This window comes from Scylla paramamosain, chromosome 11 (assembly GCF_035594125.1).
Source record: "Scylla paramamosain isolate STU-SP2022 chromosome 11, ASM3559412v1, whole genome shotgun sequence".
Classification (NCBI taxonomy): domain Eukaryota; kingdom Metazoa; phylum Arthropoda; class Malacostraca; order Decapoda; family Portunidae; genus Scylla; species Scylla paramamosain.
In genome coordinates, this window is record NC_087161.1 from 14,058,720 (window position 1) to 14,078,235 (window position 19,516).

At 42.4% G+C, this 19,516-nt stretch overlaps 2 long non-coding RNA genes across 8 annotated transcripts in view; one reads left to right on the top strand and one right to left on the bottom strand.

Annotated features, from left to right (window-relative positions):
- Positions 1 to 8,937, top strand: part of LOC135104975 (uncharacterized) — a 16,046-nt gene extending 7,109 nt beyond the window's left edge. The window contains exons 2-4 of the long non-coding RNA XR_010270640.1: positions 776 to 936; positions 7,490 to 7,619; positions 8,063 to 8,937. This is a non-coding gene — a long non-coding RNA (uncharacterized LOC135104975). The remainder of the gene's footprint in view (positions 1 to 775; positions 937 to 7,489; positions 7,620 to 8,062) is intronic.
- Positions 8,286 to 19,516, bottom strand: part of LOC135104976 (uncharacterized) — a 102,626-nt gene continuing 91,395 nt past the window's right edge. For 2 of the 7 annotated variants that reach the window (XR_010270645.1, XR_010270641.1), the window contains exons 2-11: positions 14,952 to 15,147; positions 14,314 to 14,371; positions 13,099 to 13,238; positions 12,566 to 12,692; positions 11,857 to 12,204; positions 11,639 to 11,733; positions 10,891 to 11,052; positions 9,991 to 10,172; positions 9,516 to 9,607; positions 8,286 to 8,512 (exon numbers count right to left, since the gene is read on the bottom strand). This is a non-coding gene — a long non-coding RNA (uncharacterized LOC135104976). Of the gene's footprint in view, positions 8,513 to 9,515; positions 9,608 to 9,983; positions 10,173 to 10,890; positions 11,053 to 11,638; positions 11,734 to 11,856; positions 12,205 to 12,565; positions 12,693 to 13,098; positions 13,239 to 14,313; positions 14,372 to 14,951; positions 15,148 to 16,947; positions 17,319 to 17,342; positions 17,556 to 19,516 lie in introns of those variants that run through there. The other 5 variants (XR_010270643.1, XR_010270644.1, XR_010270647.1 and 2 more) reach the window with 5 other exon arrangements.

Genomic DNA, 19,516 nt, shown 5'->3' on the forward strand with positions numbered 1-19,516 from the left:
CTGTTTGGCTGGCTGGCTGACTGGGTGTTTGGTTGGCTGGCAGACTGGCTGTTTGGCTGGCTGGCTGGCAGACTGGCTGGCTGGTTGGCTGACTGACTGTTTGGCTGGCTGTTTGGCTGGCTGGATGACTGACTTTGGCTGGCAAGCTGGCTGGCTGGCTGTTTGGCTGGCCGGCTGGCTGACTGACAGACTGGCTGGCTGGCTGACTGACTAGTAGTAGTTTGGTTGGCTGTTTGGCTGGCTGGCTGACAGTCACCACTACCATCACCACTACCGCCACAACCCATCCTAACCTAACTAAACTAAACTGACCGAATCAAAAAAAAAAGTGGGTCTTTCTTTTTTTATTAGACTTTTGTTGCCCTTGGTTGGTGACCCTCCTACATAAAAAAAAAGAACTAACCTAACCAAACTGTGTGTGTGTGTGTGTGTGTGTGTGTGTGTGTGTGTGTGTGTGTGTGTGTGTGTGTTCTATGCCTAGATCAAATTAAAACTTGAAAAAAAAATATTAATTAAAAAAAAAAATAAATATATATATATATATATATATATATATATATATATATATATATATATATATATATATATATATATATATATATATATATATATATATATATATATATATATATATATATATATATAAATATATATATATATATATATATATATATATATATATATATATATATATATATATATATATATATATATATATATATATATATATATATATATATAAAATTTTCTACTACTACTACTACTATTGTTGCAGGAGAGAGCATCCCACAGATAAAGGAGGGCATTTCTGGCCCAGATGACCCCGGGATAGTCGACTACTGGACCTAATTACTGACTCCAGGATGCATGTCCTCTATGGCGGCACCAAAATAGTCCAGCACACTCTGCCTATCAAGACTACTTCTGGCCTGAGAGGTGGGATAGTACACCATTTGTTACTGCTCTGTGTGGGATGGTCAGGGAGAGAGGGAGAGGGTGTGGCCAGAGTGGTTGCTGGGGAATTGTGTTTCTTCACTATTTGACTATTCTTGTCACACTGTTACTTCTTCTTCTTCTTCTTCTCTTCCTCCTTCACCTAACTTAACCTAACCAAACTACTACTGCTACTACTACTACAATTTTTCTCCTCCTCCTGCTCTTTTGTCTTACCTAATCTAACCAAAACTACTACTACTACTACTACTACTACTACTACTACTACTACTACTACTACTACTACTACTGCTGCTGCTCTGGATAGTATATATGTCTGGTGCATGCTGAGGACAAGGCACACCACCCAAGACTATCCGGTGTGGCGTTAGTCAAGCCATGGCAAATAGTCTGGAGACCCTTGCTGTAATGAGACTGAAACACTTGGTGGCAACTTCAAGCTTTATTCAACAAAATACCAGGCTCTCATATCTGTAACAGATACAGACAAAAATAACTACCGACAATTACACAACACATTAACTCAATATAAACAATTGATGACAATCATGCAACACAGCACGAACACAGTACATAACAGGACAAAACAACATAAATACACACACAAACTCACACATTAACAGAAGGAAACAGCTGGGTCTACACTGGCCTGTGGTACCATTGTGACTGACGATACACAGTGCTACCAAATGTGAAAACAGTAACGCCCATCAGTGTTGCCAATGTACAATAATTACCACATTCTCCCCTCCTAGAAAAATTCAACATTAACAAAATGAGTTTCAGGTAGATATCCGAACATATCAGGTTTAATCCCATCCATAACGATCGGGGGGCTTCGACACACGAGTCGACCTCCTTAACTCAATGGGCCCAGTGGGTGAATGGGAATCATGATTATTATGAGGTTGTACACCTTGGGTTTTGGGTGAACCTGGGGTCTCTATATTTCCTTGTGCTTCATCCTGGTGCATAGGAGTCGTCGGACTCTCAGGACTTGGAGCTAAGTCACAGATAGACACGGTTGACTCGCGGCCATCTGGATATTTGACACTTGCATACATTGGGTTCACATCAACAAGTTCTACCTGATCAGTTAATGGTTTGTGTTTGCTAGACCTAACATGCCGTCGCAATAACACTTGTCCAGGGGTCAAAAGCCATGATGGTAATCCATTTCCAAAACTAGAACGTCGTTGAAACCTGAAGAAACGCTCATGTGGGGTCTCATTGGTTGCAGTACATAAGAGTGATCTTATTGAATGCAAAACCTCAGGAAGCACCATCTCCCAGTGTTGATTCCTCAAATCATGAGATGCAAGTGTTAAACAAACAGCTTTCCAAATAATTCCGTTGTACTTCTCAACCTGGCCATTACCCATTGGGTGATAAGGTGTTGTTTTGCTTGTTGCTACCCCTTTCTGAGAAAGGTACAGCTTCAGTTCTTGAGAAATAAAAGAAGGACCTTGATCTGAATGAATAAAACTTGGCATTCCACAAAGACTGAAGATAGACTCAAGACATTTGATTACTGTTTTTGAATGCATATTTGGACAAGGAAGTGCAAAAGGAAAACGTGAGTATTCGTCAACAACTGTAAGTATGTACTTATTGTTTGTGGTGGAAGGCAAAGGTCCTTTGAAGTCAATGCTAAGGCGTTCCATCGGCTGTGTGGCTTTAATGAGGACCCCTTGTGCTGAACGATGGAATTGTGGTTTTTGCTGTGCACAGACCTTACAAGTAGCACACACCTTTTTCACATCATCTGTTGAGAAGGGAAAGTTCTTAGACTGCACAAAATGCAAAAGCCGAGTTACCCCCAGGGTGGCAAAGATTCTCATGGATGTCAGTGAGATTCGACATTGAAGAAACAGAACAACAGTATGCACGAGTCAAGGTATCCGGCGCAACATTCTGTTTCCCAGGACGATACTGTATTGTATAACTGAATGATGCCAGCTCCAGCCTCCACTCTTGTATCTTGTTATTCTTTATCTTGGTTCGCTTTCTGTTGTCTAACATGAACATCACAGAGCGCTGATCAGTAATCAGAGTAAAATGTCGTCTAGCTAAGAAATGACTCCACTTACGAACTGCTTCAATAATAGCTGTAGCCTCCTTTTCTACAGCAGGATAATGCAGCTCACTACCCTGAAGCGTTCTTGACATAAAAGCTACTGGCCGGCCACCCTGGTTTAAGACTGCTGAGATAGCGACCTCCGAAGCATCACACTCCACAACAAAAGGAAGGCTCTCATCCACAGATCTTAGAGAAGCATCCATAAGCTGCTTTTTCAAGGAGTTAAAGGCAGTTAGTGCTGATTCACTCAGCGGAAAAGTTTTCGTGTTTATCAAAGGTTGGATTTTATCAGAGAAGCCAGGGATCCATTTAGCATAATATGCAAACAACCCTTGAACTCTTCGCAAAGACCCCATATTGGTAGGAGGTGGTAATTCTTGAAGGGGACGTAATCTGTCAGGATCAGGCTTTATGACATTATCACCAACACAATACCCGAGAACATTGTTTATAGGCACAGACATAACTGATTTAGATTCATTGAGGGTGAGCTTCCGTTTTTGAACAACCTCCAAGAACTTCTTAACATTTTCATCATGCTCATCCTGAGTTGATCCAGCTACAGTAATATTATCGAGATATGGGAAAGTATCTTTAAGATCCTCATCTTCAACTAATTTATCCATAGCTCTCTGAAATACAGCTACTCCATTAGTGACACCAAATAGAACCCTACAAAACTGATACAGTTTTCCTGCACCCTCAAAAGCAGTATACTTCCTCTCACTCTCTTTAATGCTGATTTGGTGGTATGCACTCTTCAAGTCAAACGTAGAAAACACCTTGTATTTTGCAAGATTATGTACCATGTCCTCTATCCTCGGGAGGGGATATGCATCTAGTTCTGTGTATTGGTTGATGGTTTGAGAATAATCAATACAAAGTCTCTTTTTGTGTCTGTCAAGTGGATCTTTCACAACTACGACCTGTGCTCTCCATGGGGATATGCTTGGCTCAATGACGCCTTCAGACAGCAAGCGTGATATCTGGTCATTTATAAATAACTGGTCATCTTTGCAATAATGTCTGGATTTAACTGCAATTGGTTTACATTGTTGAGGCAAGTTCGGAAACAGTGAAGGCTCCTCGATATCAGCTGTTGCCAATGCACAGTTACTAGTTACCCTTAAACTTGGCTTATTTCCCCCATACTGAAAAGTTACACTCTTGTGTTGTTTTTGAAAATCATGACCCAAGATCACATCACAACATAAATCCTTTAAGACTCCTAGCTGAACACATGGGTAATTTTGATCAACATGACCCAAGTCTACTGTAACATACCCTGGGGAGCTAGTATTTAAAGATGCTGATGCCATTGAAATCTCCTTTCTTGCCGGAACTACTGTCAGCTTTAATTTATGTGCCACTTTCTCACTTATGAAGCTATTCGAACTGCATGAGTCGATTAGTGCCTTCAATGAATGACCATTGACAGTGATGTCTGTAGCTGCATGTGAAAGATTCTTTGGAAAAGTGGCAGCAAGTGTGAGCAGAGTGGGATTATACAGTGTGGCAGTAGTGCTATCATAAGCCTTAGCCTTGGATCTACAGACTTTGGCAAAATGACCCGCTTTACCACAGTTGTTGCATGTAACAGAACGTGCAGGACAACTAGCCCTACCTGTAATGTGGAATGCATTACCACAAAAATAGCATTTCTTCTTAGATACGTGTGCAGCAGCGACAGTCAAGTCCACAGGTGGTCTTCTTTCTGCCCCTTCTTTCGTTGACTGCTGTTGTTGGTCATCACTGGGCAGTTCCTGCTGTCCTGGAACTAAAGCAGCAGCATGAGGAACAGGCAAGGAAGACGTGTATGCATCAGCATTCCGCTGGGCAAGGTCCAATGTACGGGCTTGACTGTATGCCGCCTCAAGATTCAAGGACTTATTTTCTAGCAGGCGCTGACGAATAAATGCAGAGGCAGTACCGTTAATAAATGCATCACGTACCAGCTCCTCCCGATATTGTTCAGCTGTGACTGCCTTGAAGTTACAGTCCTTGCTTAGTTTATGTAGCTCTCTCAAAAATTCATCAAGGGATTCGCCCGACTGCTGTCGTCGGGTTGCCAAAACATGCCTTGCAAAAATCTCGTTTGGTAACGACGTAAACACTCTCCAGTTTTGCAACGGCACTTTCATATGAAACACAGTCTTCGATGAGTTCATACACACTCGGGGATACACAGTTCACTAGAGTCCTCAGCTTGTTAGGTGTGGCCTCTCCACTCTCCTCAATGAAGTTTTGAAACGTGTGGTGCCAGTGTTTCCACTCCTTGGCCACCGTGGGAGAGCTGGGATCCGTGTCCAGTCGGCATGGCTTAAGCAACTTAGCCATGACGGGAATTTTGTTGAATAAATTGTAATGAGACTGAAACGCTTGGTGGTAACTCCAAGCTTTATTCAACAAAATACCAGGCTCTCATATCTGTAACAGATACAGACAAAAATAACTACCGACAATTACACAACACATTAACTCAATATAAACAATTGATGACAATCATGCAACACAGCACGAACACAGTACATAACAGGACAAAACAACATAAATACATCTACAAACTCACACATTAACAGAAGGAAACAGCCGGGTCTACACTGGCCTGTGGTACCATTGTGACTGACGATACACAGTGCTACCAAACGTGAAAACAGTAACGCCAATCAGTGTTGCCAATGTACAATAATTACCACACTTGCCTTTGTACTATTCCTGATAGTCTTTGCTGTGGCTGCTGCTGCTGCTGCTGCCTACATGTGGGTCAAAGGTTAGCAATACACTATCCCAGGCTGTTCTGCTGGGATAGTATGCCATCTTGCACTATTTTGGTAGAAGTTGACTTTTTTTTAACTGTCTTGGCAGGATAGTACATGATTTTGGACTATTTTGCTATGATGGGATGCTTTTTGTGGTGTTTTGTTCAAAATAGTACACTATTTTGTAAAGTCTTCCCCCTCCTAAAAAAAATTCATATTAAAAAACACCAAAAACACAATTTTAGCTATCACCCATAAAATAGTTTACTATCTGATTATCCAGAGGCACAGCGGACTCAGGTAGTCAAGGATTTCACAGAGGATGCCTTGAAACATAAACCCCCAAAAACACAATTTTGAACTATTTTGACTATTAGCCCCAAAATAGTACACCATCTGACTATCCATAAAGTGAGGGACTAAATTATACATCACAAAAAATATAGATAGTCATATTTGAAGAGCAAAAAACATTGATAGTAACATTTTCAACACAAAACCACAAAGGAAACCCATAGTTTTAACTATTTGCCAAAGCAGTACTATCTGACTATCCCCAGTCACAGCAGAGCCCCAGAGGAGCTAGCACAGACTGGTGTTGTTGTTGTTGTTGTTGTTGATCCTGCTGTGGGTGGTGCTGGTGGAGCCCCATGTGGAGCTGTCCCTGGCTGTCACCATCACCACCTCCCTGCCATCTCTCTCTCCTCTCCTCTCCTCTCTCTCTCTCTCTCTCTCTCTCTCTCTCTCTCTCTCTCTCTCTCTCTCTCTCTCTCCTCTCCTCTCCTCTCCTCTCCTCTCCTCTCCTCTCCTTTCCTCTCCTCTCCTCTCCTCTCCTCTCCTCTCCTCTCTCCTCTCTCCTCTCCTCTCCTCTCTCTTTCTCTCTCTCTCTCTCCTCTCCTCTCCTCTCCTCTCCTCTCCTCTCTCTCTCTCTCTCTCTCTCTCAAAAGCCACAAGTTCCTTTGGTGCTCCAAACATTTTTTGTAAAGGCATTTTAAAGTTTGGAGCAAAGCCTTGAATGATGAGCACCTTTGTTGACCTGAGTGAGACCTCTGCTTCAGTCCCACGTGACAGCTTAGTGCAAGAGTTGTGTTGTGGTGGAATTAGAGGCAGTGTCCAGGGCTGTTGCTGGTGGTGTTCCTCAGGGAAATGTTTGGGATTGATGCATTTGCACATTTTCATTCAAACAGTTCTTTTTGGTGATGACACAACTTGAGATGTCACTGGTGGCATGTAAAGTTCTCTGTCACACCATCTGGAAAATGGTCAAATTTAGCTATTTGGGGGAAAAAAAAATTATTCTAAAAGCCTCAAAAGCAAAGTTTGACAGGAATAATGGACATTTTGTATTGTTTTACAATGGAGAGTTGAAAATAACACTTGCTTGTCAGACACATTGTGTTAGAGTATTATGATCATCCACACACACTCACAAACCATCCACTGCCATCGTTTTGTTCATCTTTCACATTTTACATTTGTCCATAGTGCTTTTCTTCCTCTTCCCAAACCCCAGCACACTGTATTTTATGTAGTCATTCTGAGTGTTAGCACAACCCAGCCTCTGTTTGTGTCTTATGTGTGTTTTTTGGTGTTTTTAAGTGTGTGTGTGTTTTTTGGTGTTTTTAAGTGTGTGTAGGCCTTCTGAGTGTTGGCCTCACCTCACTCAACCAAACCTGCCCTGTCATCACTGTTGCAGAAGAGACAACTAGTGGGCCGTGTTTGGTGAACCCGCTTTGTCAGCCACACACCACCACAACTAGCAGGAGAGGGCATCCACCACCACCTCCTCCAGCTGCTGGCCAGGGCACAGGACCAGGCTGAGCAAGGTGTGGTGGCAGTGCTGTTAGTAGAATAGATAGTAGTGGTAATAGTAATGCTCAATATAGTAGTAAAAATGATAGTAGAGGTCCTGGATTATATATTTCTAGTAGTAGTAGTAGTAGTAGTAGTAGTTCCAGCATTTGTTGAAATATACTGGTAATTGTACTACTACTACTACTACTACTACTACTGTACTTCTAGCCAGCCCTTTATGTTTGTATACAGTTGAAGGGGAAAACAAACACCAGTAACTGTGGACTGCTTTTGTTCATCACACACACAAAACAACAACAATAACAACAACACAATGAACACATCATTTAGTAACAAACAGACAACAACAACAACATCAACAAATTCTGCCACCATTCCCTGCAAACTGTGAAGGAAAACAAAAGGAAAAAAAAGGAAAACAAAGATGACAACAACGGTGCTCTTCTTTCCCCAGCAGGTGGTGATGCAGAGGGTGGCCAGCTTGCCCGCCCCCTCCTGTTAGCTAGCCACAGCACAGCACACAGCCGCAGTCTGTTGCGGCCAGGCTACTGAGGCACAAGTCTGTGCACGCGTCCAGGACATGAAGGTGACGAGAACATGTCCTGCAGGAGAGAGCCGCATTGTGGCAGGACCCCACAGTCTGTTTCTGTGCTGGGAGGAGGAGAGGAACAGCAGCAGCAGCAGCAGCAGCAGCAGCAGCAGTAGTAGTAGTAGTAGTAGTAGTAGTAGTAGTAGTAGTAGTAGTAGTAGTAGTAGTAGTAGTAGTAGTAGTAGTAGTAGTAGTAGCAGCAGCAGCAGCAGCAGCAGCAGCATTGAGCAGTGGTGGTGGTGGTGGTGTCAGTGGTGCAGCTGTCCACTCCTCCACAGCTGCTGCCTTGCCTCAACATGCTGTGTCTTCCCTCACCTGCAATGAACAGCACTGAACAACACCTCTCCTATGATGAATAACACTGAGTATCACCTCTTCCCTGCATCAACAACACTGAACAACACCTCTCCTGTGATGAACAACATTGAGTAACATCTCACCCCTGCATCAACAACACTCAACACCTGCTTCACTTCACACTCCTTCATGCTAGCCTCCCTCCCTGCCCCCCCTTCTCTCTCTCTCTCTCTCTCTCTCTCTCTCTCTCTCTCTCTCTCTCTCTCTCTCTCTCTCTCTCTCTCTCTCTCTCTCTCCTCTTCTCAGCCCACAGCTCCATAGTATGTTCTCCACAGTATGTTTTTGAACCCACAGTGACTCCCCACAGCCCCTCACCAATAAGTGTCACACACACACACACACACACACACACACACACACACACACACACACACACACACACACACATTACATATACAAATGCTGCATCTTGTAGAGTGCCTAGAATAAAAAAATGGACCAATAAGTGTCCCCCTCACACACACACACACACACACACACACACACACACACACACACATTACATATACAAATGCTGCATCTTGTAGAGTGCCTAGAATAAAAAATGGACACATAAAATGGACAGGCTTTGTTTTGTTGTACCCTGCGTGAATGAAGTGAGGCTCAACAAGTAAATAGTGAAGGGTGTATTAGATGCACAACTCAAATATATGGAAGCTTGTACACAAAGTACAGGACACGGGTTGATGATGAGTACAGTGAGTCAAGTATTGAGAGTCAAAATGCTCCACTTTGAACTGACCTATAACAAGGAGTAAGCTTGTAAAGGGGAAGACATTTGCAACACAATAAACACACAGGGAAAAATTAATCTCAATAAAAGACTAAACAATTATATATATGCCAACACTAAATAAAGAAATGAAGACTAAGCACAGCAAATTAATGTGAATGCTAATAAACAGACCAACAAAGTATATTTAAACACTATCATCAAAGATACTGAAGCTTAAACACTGACACAATGGTCCTGCTGCTGCTGCTGCTGCTGTGGTGTGTTGTTCTGCAGAACTCATGACAGCTCCTGTGCCACCAGCTTCACAGCACCACCCTCTGCCAAAAACTAAATCAATAAATAAATGTTGCAAACATTACCTGATGTCAAATAATAATTGTGGGCATGTACAGAGATGCGTCAACAACACATCTCTGCACTGGCAGTGCAGGGCTATCCGCCACACTTGCTTCACAACTCCAGCCGCCTCACTGCTGAGCAAAGATGCGACAGCAATTCAAGTCTTCTCATTAAGTAAGTGACACTTAAGTATTTCAAATATTTTCACATTTTCACTGGGATCTCTAACACAAATCTACTATTATTATTTGAATGTGAGAAGAATGGTCTTGTCAAACATGGATACATGAGGTACAGTTTGAACCCAGTGAACATGCTGACTACCAAGTACAACAAGACCAACACTTGTCTCACCACTTACTGCCAACAGACACACCGTTCCCTATCAAGTGGTGCACGGGAGTCACCGGCCTGTGGTGTGGTGTGCTGCAAAGCCACGTTGTGCATCTTCAGATGGCGTGGCAGGTGGCGTCTTGGGAGAGACTTGTGGAATGCTGGTCTGGGGGCCTCTGGGGGCATCACTCTTGGGCAAAAGTTGGCCTTCTGAGATGTACAGAGAGACAGGTCACAGCAAGAGGTCACAGTAATAGTTGAATGCTGCAACTGCTGCACAGCACAAGCCAGCAGCAAGTCACTGGCCTGGCACTCTACCAACATCCCTGCTGTCACTCAATAAATCACCAATATTCTACTATTTACTCCACTCCACCCACTCTTCCACACCTACAGGAGAGCGCACGCGTGTGCACACACACACACACACACACACACACACACACACACACACACACACACTCTAATATTGGCCACTAGTGTACAAGTGGGGTCCCTGGTTGCCTGGCTGGGCTGTGTCTGTCTATTGTAATGTACCAGGTCTAAACAGGCTATCATATTTGAAGATCCTGGAGGGAAGCTGTGGAGAGATATGGAGGAAAGAAAAGACACTTATGGAGGGGAAAATGGTTGGCTGTGATGTCATACCATCTAACAAAATCACTCTTTTAAGAGTCACAGGATAGTCAGAATTGGAGGAAAAATGGAGAAAAGATAGAGGAAATTTGTAAGTAAGCAGAAACATGGAGATAACTTGAGGGGAAAATGGCTGGCTGTGATGTCAGACTATCTAACAAAAACACTATTTTAACTATGAAGCAAGAGTCACAGGATAGTCAGGATTGGAGGGAAGGTGGAGGAAAGATGGAGGAAGGTCTGTGAGGAAGAAGTGTGGAGGTAACTTGTGGAGGGAGATATGAAAGAGTACCTGTGAGAAATTGCTCTGCTCCTGCACCATGTAGTCGGCATCATGCATGAGCTGCTCCAGGCCACACAGGTGCTCACCGAGCCCCTTCATCTGTGGCCGGTCTGCCTCTCGAAGCACAGCGCTGACCTCTTGCCCCACTAGTTTCAGCAGCCCCTTGTTGATCTGTGTGGCAGCAGCAGTATTAGTGTTGTGTGTGTGTGTGTGTGTGTGTCTAGTTGATATGGGTTTTCAGGGGTGTTTTTATGGTTGCAGTGACAGATTACCATTTCTGCATTACTGACAGGAGAAACACTCTTTTAAAAGGTTCTAGTTGAAGTGAAGCAGATTTTCGAGGGAGTTTTTATGGTTGTAGTGACACATTAACATTTCTGCATTACTGACACGAGAAACACTCTTTTAAAAGGCTCTAGTTAAAGTGACATGGGTTTTCAAGGATGCTTTTACAGTTACAGTGACAGATTAACAACATTTCTGCATTAGTGACAGGAGAAACACCCTTGAGAACCCAGCTAAGTGTCCCTGTGACCTTGAAAATATGTAATATTCTAACAAAGGGGGAGGGGGAGCCAGCTTAAAGACAAATGTGACAACTCAACTTGTTAAACAATGCAAGATTACAAACTTGATTCAATCCTATGGAAACAGAATTATGTATCAAGAATTAGATGTGAATACCTGACACCCTAACACCCTGCTGCACGCACGCACACACACACACACACACACACATACACACACACACACACACCTGGGCCAGTCCCCTGCAGCAGAGTTGGGCAATCTGTCTGACGTCACTTTGGCTGTCATTGGTGCTGATCCAGTCCAGCAGTGACACTTGCCTCACTGACAGACAGAGAGAGAGAGAGAGAGAGAGAGAGAGAGAGAGAGAGAGAGAGAGAGAGAGAGAGGAGCTATCAACAATTATTTTTATTTATAACAACAACAACAACAACAAAAACAACTTACTTTCTCTTTTTCCTCCTCCTCTTCCTCCTCCTCCTGCCCTCTTCTCATCCTCCTGCTCTTCCTCCTTTTCTTCTGTGCTGTGCTTGTCCTCTTCTTCCCAGCTTCCTCCTCTTCCTCCTCCTCTTGTGTCTTCCCCAAAAAGAATTCAGGGAAGACTGGAATCCTTGCCAGTAGCTTCAGGTCCTCTTCAAAACTAGTAGTAGTAGTAGTAGTAGTAGTAGTAGTGACAGACAGACACACACTCATACACTCCAACCATTTTACTATCTCTTTCCTCTTCTCTCTTCTCCTCCTCCTCCTCCTCTCCCCATTGGTGAGTTGCCAGGAAGAGTGGAGAGTCACACACAACTGCAGGAGAGACTTGTAAGTAATAAAAAAAAAATATGCAAGACATTCTCTCCACCTCCCTCTCTTCTCTCCTCCATATCTCCCTCCACAAGTTACCTCCAGGCTTCTCCTCCCTCACAGGCCTTCCCCCCATGTTCCCTCCACCTTTCCCTTAATCCTGTGATACATGCTTTGTAGTTAAAGTAGTGCTTTCATTAGATAGTCTGACATGGCAGCCACACATTTTCCCCTCCACCTCCCTCCTTTCTCTTCTCCATATCTCCCTCCACAAGTTACCTCCAGGCCTTTCCTCCCTCACAGACCTCCCTCCATGTTCCCTCCACCTTTCCTCCAATCCTGACACACACATGCACAAACTCACGACTGAAGCAGGGCGACCTTCTCCTCCCAGCCACTGAGATACTCCACAAAGTTTTGCTGGAATGCGTCATGTCTTGCTCTGAAGGCTGCCACAATGTCCTCCAAGCTGGCCACCACTGCTGCCCAGCCTGCAGTAGTGGTGGTAGTAGTAGTAGTAGTAGTAGTGGAGGGAGGAGGAGTGCAGACTACAGCAAATTAAACAAAACAGTCAACGATATGGGAAATGAAGAGGAAAGAAAGAGGAAGAGAAGAAGAGAGACAAATTCTTAACAATTATCTCCTCTTCCTCTTTGTTCCCTCTTCTCTTCTTCATCTTTCCCTCTTTCTTCCTCTCTACCTTTCCTCTCCACCTTTCCTCTCCTTCTTCCTCTCTACCTTTCCTCTCCACCTTTCCTCTCCTTCTTCCTCTTTCCCCGTCACCTTCAGAACCCCTGTGACCCTCAGAACCCCCTGTGACCATCAGAAAACCCTTGTGACCTCCATTTTGACAGTCACAACATTCACATATGAAAAACTTAACTAACTTAATCTGACCTTGCTGCTGCAGGTGCTGGTCATGAACAAGTTGGCAACACATTCTGGTTACCTCACTGACGTGCTCATAAAACTGGTGTGCTAACTGTGTCCGTGCCACCACAGTGTTGTAGGTGGTTGGCATGTGGCTGCACCTGTGCCTGCAACAGTAGTACTAGTAGTAGTAGATTAAGAGGGGATCTGATGGAGGTGTTCAAGTGTACTAAGGGAAGTAGCAAGGCTGACCTAGTAGTAGTAGTAGTAGTAGTAGTAGTAGTAGTAACACACACACACACACACACACACACACACACACACACACACACACACACACACACACACACACACACACACACACTAACCACCGTCACCTCCCAATCAGTAGGCACACAGCAACACTACAAACACAACAAGCAACATCAAACACTAACACAACTCACAAAACATTTACAAAACATTAACAATAAACAACAAAAACAAAACAAAAATCAATACGAAAACACAAACAAGCAAATATCAAGCATGAAAAGTACAAGTACAACAAGACTGACAGAGTGACTTGTGTGTGACAATGAGCCTGGCAGAGTTGACAAGCTGAAGAGGTGAGGCATCCCAGACACTGACCCCACTGCCCCCCCCACACACACACACACACAGGCATACCCAGTCAGTCAGTCAGTGTCCTGGCACAGGCCGCCTCTCCCTCACCAGCTCCAGCCAGCGTGCCTTGCCTCACCAGCCGGGGGACACACATACTTGTCACTGGTGAGTTTGTTGTGCACTACAGTCAGGCAGGGTGTGTCTGCTGGTGCACCCTCACTCTGCCAGCCCCTCTGCCATCCCTCTCACACCCAGCACCGCCCATGCCAGGACCCAAAGAACTGTCACCCACGCCCCTCCCATCCATCCACACCTCACGGAAAAACTAATCTTGTTTGGTCTCAGCAGCGGCACACACACACACACACACACACACACACACACACACACACACACACACACACACACATAGATTAAACTTACCTTTAGGATTAATGTTAAGTTTTTCCCCACCCCCTATGTACATTTTCAGTTTGTTAACTGCCTAAATAATAAACCGTTTATTATTATTATTATTATTATTATTATTATTACACAACAGGATATACAACACCAGTTTGGAAGAAACCTAAGCTAACCAAACCTAACTAAATCAAACCAAGCCTAACCTAAGGTAAGCTATATGGCAATACTGACCTGTGTGTTTTGGGGCACCTTGACAGCATTGTGTATTGCGCCCTTCAGTACCTCAACACTGCACAAAATAAAGAAACCAACTATTATCATTATTATTATTATTATTATTATTATTATTATTATTACCACAGAGACAGAGATAATGGCATTTGTGTGTGTTTTGATGTGTTTTATATTGCACTTTTATCAACAGTAGACAAACTCTCTCACTCTCTCTCTCTTGTTATAATCCACAAGTCAAATTAAGGAGTTTTATATTTTCTCAATTTAAAATCTATTCATTTCAAGTTATTCTTAAAAAAATAATAATAATTAAATAATAAGCTACTTAATACATCTTTATATTGTAACCAAAGCCTTTATTATTATTATTATTATTATTATTATTATTATTATTATTATTATTATTATTATTATTATTTCTATTATTAGTGTGATTGTTGCCTCAGATGCTTCAGCTAACTATAGGCTTGCTCAAGTACCTATGTAAGCGTGTGTATATTGACAGCTCACAAAATATGCAGACCTGTGTATATTGACAGGTCACAAACACACACACTGATATCATTCAAATCACATAAATACTATACCAATAAATACATCTCTCTCTCTCTCTCTCTCTCTCTCTCTCTGCCTACCTCTCTAGTGCCAGGTTCATGTCAGAGGTCATCATGGTGCCAATGTCAACGAGGAAAATGTAAATCGTGTTGGCTTGGTTGAGATGAGGTCACCCACCAAGCCAGCTGTCCAATCACAATCAATGAAGCTCTGGGCCAAAGGGAGGGCTGATGGTGATCTCTTGTCGACCAATAAGGTGACTCGGTTTTTGCTTGGCTGAGGAGAGAGAAAGAGAGAGGTTCGGTTAGGTTAGGTATGGTCAGGTCAAGTTAGGTTATGTTAGGTTTTGTTTTGTTTGGTTAGGTTAAGTTTGAGTGAGTTAGGCTAAGTTAGGTATAGGTAGGTTAGATATGGTTAGGTTAGGTAAAGATAGGTTAGGTTAGCCTGCTTTAGATTTGGTTGCATTATGTTTGTTTAGGTCAGGTTAGGTTAGGCCAGGCTGGGTCAGGCTAGATCAACGCATTGCCTGTGGTACAAATGCACCAAAAACACCTTGTCATTTTCTTATACCATCACTTTAGTTATCCTGGTAAATCTGCATTTCACATTTCACGCAGGGAAGCCACAGAACACCTGATTTCTGATCTTTCTAAAATTTCTGATTGGGGCAGAGCAAACTTGGTATTGTTCAATGCCTCAAAAACTCAATTCCTCCATCTATCAACTTGACACAACCTTCCAGACAACTATCCCTTCTTCTTCAATGACACTCAACTGTCCCCCTCTTCTACACTGAACATCCTTGGTCTGTCCTTTACTTATAAACTGAACTGGAAACTTCACATCTCATCTCTACCTAAAACAGCTTCTATGATGTTAGGCGTTCTGAGATGTCTCCACCAGTTTTTCTCATCCCCCCCCCACCCAGCTGCTAACTCTGTACAGGGGCATTATGCATCCATGTATGGAGTATGCTTCACATGTCTGGTGGGGTTCAACTCATACCACTCTTCTAAACAGGGTGGAATCAAAAGGTTTTCTTCTCATCAACTCCTCTCCTCTAACTGATTGTCTTCAGCCTCTCTCTAATCGCTGCAATGTTGCATATCTAGCTGTCTTCTACCGCTATTTTCACGCTAACTGCTCTTCTGATCTTGCTAACTGCATGCCTTCCCTCCTCCTGTGGCATCGCTGCATCAGATTTTCATCTTTCTCTCACTCCTATTCTGTCCACCTCTCTAATGCAAGAGTTAACCAGTATTCTCAATCATTCATCCCTTTCTCTGGTAAACTCTGGAACTCCCTACCAGCTTCTGTATTTCCACCTTCCTATGACTTGAATTCCTTCAAGAGGGAGGTTTCAAGACACTTATCCTTCAATTTTTGACCACTGCTTTGGACACTTTTCTAGGACTGACATCTCAGTGGGCTTTTTTTTTATTGGATTTTTGTTGCCCTTGGCCAGTGACCCTCCTACATAAAAAGAAAAAAATAAAAATAAAATAAAAAATAAGAAAATAAAAACTGCCATCCTCTTTAGCTCTTGCACCACTACAACTTCTGTTTCATTTTTCTCACACAAAGACAAAGCCTCTTTGAACACTTTCCCACTCATATTCATTTTCCGATATTCATCAGAGTTTCTTCCATATACAGGCCAGTCCACCTTCACACCTCCATACATTGGATACAAGAGCCTTTCCAGAGTAGGCAGCTTGCACACTTACACCCTCACATTTCTCACTGACAAAATCTGTCACCAAGTCTGTCCTCTAAAGCAAATGTCTCTTGTATAGAGGAGAAAAAAAAAAAAAAAAAAAAAAAAAAAAAAAAAAAAAACCTCATACTGAAAACCAGTTAAAGTGCGAGTGACATCAATATTCTTCTTTAAAGAACAACAATTATATGTACAAACTTATACATCCATATCGAAAAATTATATATATATATATATATATATATATATATATATATATATATATATACATATATATATATATATATATATATATATATATATATATATATATATATATATATATATATATAATAAACGTTAATGAGTAAAATAATTACATTTTGTTTGAGTTTGTGTTAAAATATTTCTGTATTATGACATCTTCCGGCCATAGTTGAGTCTTGAAAAGTTTGATTGTATGAGTTAGATGTTGTAATGGTATTCAGTGAAGAGACCAATTCAGCGGTGTTGGGATCCCTTTACTGATTCAACCTGTTAAAATCCAAACAGTCAATTTTCCCACCAAAATTTAAGATGAAACGTCCAACCCATGAAATCACACCACAGTAACAAAATATAGAATGTATCATTCAATAACCAAACCAGGAAATCACATCACAGTAACAAAATACAGAATATATCAGTCAATAACTAAGTGTTTGAATCAACCATAAACTTCAGCTGAACTCAATACATGAAAATTGGATTGGTGCACGAAAACAGTCCACCTCACAACATTGCCGCACCGTCTCTTGACACAACACACCAATAACATCAGTCAGTCAGCACAGGTCCCACACTGACAAACACATGGAGACAGGTCACCAGCCACTTCACCACACTGCTGAAATGTATATTATAGTCCTAATAACTACATACAAATGATGCACCGTCTCACCACAGGTATGGAACTGACGCAAAATTCTCCACCGGGACCCCGCCATGTTTCATTTATCTCACCCTCTCATCGCTGGAATAATCACTAATACCTATACAAATTAACCCTGCTACTGACCCAAACCTGAATATCGTTGCATAAAGAGTCAAAAGAGATATTTAACACAAAATACAGATCCTGGACACACCTCTGACACTGGGCTCCTCTAAGACCCGGAAACAACAACACTACGTCGTCAGTCTCTGCCGGAAGCAGGTCAAGACGGCCCCTAACCACGACGGCCCTCCACGACGGCCCTCCCCCACGGCCCCGTGTTTACCAGGACGGCCCCATTTTGTAAGACGATAATAATAATTTACACGTATTTATTACATTCTCCTGTACATGTCCAATCTTCTAGAGAGACGTAGAATACAATACAATGTGTGTGTGTGTGTGTGTGTGTGTGTGTGCCCATTCCATTCAGAGAGAGAGAGAGAGAGAGAGAGAGAGAGAGAGAGAGAGAGAGAGAGAGGTGAGGTCATGTCAAAAGCCGTTCTGTTGGTGGAATCATTATTTTTAAAGCCTCATCATGACGACACCAAGCCATCGCTCTATTCGCCCTAAACAGCCCACAGCTGCACTTTGTGTAGTTTGTGACAGGGTGGTCACTGGCCGTCACCATGCACTCCAGTGTGATAACTCTTCAAGGTAACTTATTTGTTGTTATTTCCATTATATACTGTCACTAATGTTATATATATATATATATATATATATATATATATATATATATATATATATATATATATATATATATATATATATATATATATATATATATATATATATATTATACATAGTGTACGAAATAAAACCACAACGTGCAAAGCTACTGTAATTCAAGATGGTGAAACCTTCACAGCTGGTCTCCACAATCACTGCCACCCCGCTCAACCAGGAAAACAGAAGGCCATTAAGATCGTTGCTGATATAAAGAATAAGGCAAGAGAAGATGTGTTTAGGTCAGCAGCAGCAATTGTGGAAGACACAATATTGAAAGAAATAAAACCTGAAGACCCTGAGGCCAGTGTACCAAAACCTGGATTACTTATTCGTCGGGCCAACCAACTTCGACAAGCAATGCGTCCCGAGGATCCAAAGGACCTTGAATTTGACATTTCAGAAAACTTTCTTCCACCTAACTTCCTCCAACGAGACATTTACGTTGATGAAGCCAGACATTTGCTATTCGCTATAACCCAGCAGCTAGAATTGCTTAAGAAGGCAAGAACATGGTACATGGATGCTACTTTTAAGATTGTTTCAAAGCCTTTTTACCAGCTGTTCTCCATCCATGCATTTGTGAGAGGAGAAGACAAAAATACGAAACAGGTACCTTTGTTATTTGCTTTCATGTCACATAGACGCACCAAAGACTACAAAGCGGTCATGAACGCTGTTAAAGAACTGATACCAGAAAACAAACTCCAGAAGGCTGTAGCCGACTTTGAGCGGGCTATGTGGAAAGGCATACAAGCGATTTTCCCTCATATTCATGTGAGTGGATGCCTGTTCCACTGGGCACAGTGTATCTGGAGAAAGACACAGGATCTTGGACTCGCCGTTGCGTACAAAGAGAAGGGTTCCATACAGAGTTTCATTTTTTTTTTTTTTTTTTTTTTTTTTTATGTAGGAAGGATACTGGCCAAGGGCAACAAAAATCTAATAAAAAAAATGCCCACTGAAATGCCAGTCCCTAAAAGGGTCAAAGCAGTGGTCAAAAATTGGTGGATAAGTGTCTTGAAACCTCCCTCTTGAAGGAATTCAAGTCATAGGAAGGTGGAAATACAGAAGCAGGCAAGGAGTTCCAGAGTTTACCAGAGAAAGGGATGAATGATTGAGAATACTGGTTAACTCTTGCGTTAGAGAGGTGGACAGAATAGGAGTGAGAGAAAGAAGAAAGTCTTGTGCAGCGAGGCCGCGGAAGGAGGGGAGGCATGCAGTTAGCAAGATCAGAAGAGCAGTTA